Genomic DNA, 1,825 nt, shown 5'->3' on the forward strand with positions numbered 1-1,825 from the left:
AGAAAGGTAAAGGAAATAGAACTAGAAAAATGATATATACAAAGGGCTACAACACTGTAAATGGAAATAATAATGAAATACTAAAAACTGAATACAGTGCTAAAAATGACCAACCCTAAAGAAGAATTAAGAACTTCCTACCTTTTTTTTTAAACCCTTACCTTCTATCTTAGAATCAATATCAGGTATTGGTCCCAAGGCCAATGGTAAGTGGTAAGGACTAGGTAATGGGGGTTAAGTGACTTACTTGCCCAGGGTTACACAGCAAGGAAGATAATGGCAACAGTTAGGACTTTCAAGAAAGACATCCTCTAGGGCACAGTACTTAAGCTGTGATTTTCTTTTTATTTTTTTTAATTATGAATTAACAAACACCAAATGAAGTGATCCCTTCCATATGTATAAAAAAAAGAGGACTATATATGAAACAGTAAATGCTTGCTTTTCTTTTTAAATATGTATAAATTCAACATGTAGCTCTCAAAATAGTCCTGTTTGTGGTTCCTTGTAGCCTTAGGATTTCTTCTATGCATTTTTCTTTTTAAAATGATTCAAATGACACATTTTTCTTTAGGAAAAACTATCTCTAGTCTCCTCTTTCCCAACCAATTTCTTCCTTCCTTACTCCAAGTTGAAAAAGAAAAACAAATGTAACCATGTAACCAATATGCATAGCCAAAGAGGGCAAATACCCACAAGCCTAAAAATACAAATGTCATTCGGTAACCAGAGTCCCACATTTCTCTTGTCAAGACTGAGGTAGCATCTCAGGCTTCATCATCTACATAATCATAGTTCTTAAATCTTTCAGAATTGCTCCTTTTTACCAAGTTATAGTTATTGTATAAATTATTCTCCTGGGTCTGCTAATTTCCCTTTGTATCATTTCATTTAAGCCTACTCAACTTTCTCTGAAACTCTCTTCATTTATTATGGGAAAATAATATCCCATTTTTTCCTGAGCTCTGCTTTAAAACAAGAGAGGGCTCTAAGATTCTCTTTAAATAGTGCTCAGATTTCCAAAGCTCTTTTCTCTCTTTTCTCATCTCACTACCAATTAAGGCAGATAAGTATGCCCAATTAAGAAATTAAGAGAATGTGATTTAGGGGGCAGCTGCATAGCTCAATAGATTGAGAGCCAGGCGAGTAGGTCCTAGGTTCAAATTTGGCCTCAGACCATTCCTAGCTGTGTGACCCTGGGTAAGTTATTTAACCCCCATTTCCTAGCTTTTACCACTCTTCTGCCTTGGAACCAATACCAAGACAGAAGATAAGGGTTTTTATGAAAGGGGGAAAAAAAAGACTGAGAATGTGATTTACCTGAAAAAATGCTCTAAATTAATCAATTAAATAAAATTAATTAAAAAAAGATAATGTGATTTAGGTTTATTCTATAGACTGCCTGCCTCAACGCTTCTGGATTCCTATTTTGTCTTTATCTCCCCAGTGCTTAGCATGGTACCTAGCACATAGCGCTTAATAACTGATTGTCGATTTGGAATACCTGGGGCTAGTATATCCCAGCCCTTCCTCTTGGAGGAAGAGGTCAGTGCCAGGTAGGCATGCCTCACTGCTGCCTTCATTAAGCTTCATCCCAACCTAGCAGAAGTACGCGGAGGCACACAAAAGACTCTCTCTCAGTTAGATGGATCAGCCTAGAAGCAAGGACACACGAGAGGCGATGACGTGGCTCCCAAAACACTGCAGCCCTTTGGCCATCCATCAGGGGGGCAGGAAGGGCTGCTCAATTCCTAGAGGAAATCAGCCATCTCCTCTTTCTCCCTTCCCCGGGCTCCCAGGGAAGGGTCGGGGGGAGGGAAGCCCC

This window comes from Monodelphis domestica, chromosome 6 (genome assembly GCF_027887165.1).
Source record: "Monodelphis domestica isolate mMonDom1 chromosome 6, mMonDom1.pri, whole genome shotgun sequence".
In the NCBI taxonomy this organism is placed as follows: domain Eukaryota; kingdom Metazoa; phylum Chordata; class Mammalia; order Didelphimorphia; family Didelphidae; genus Monodelphis; species Monodelphis domestica.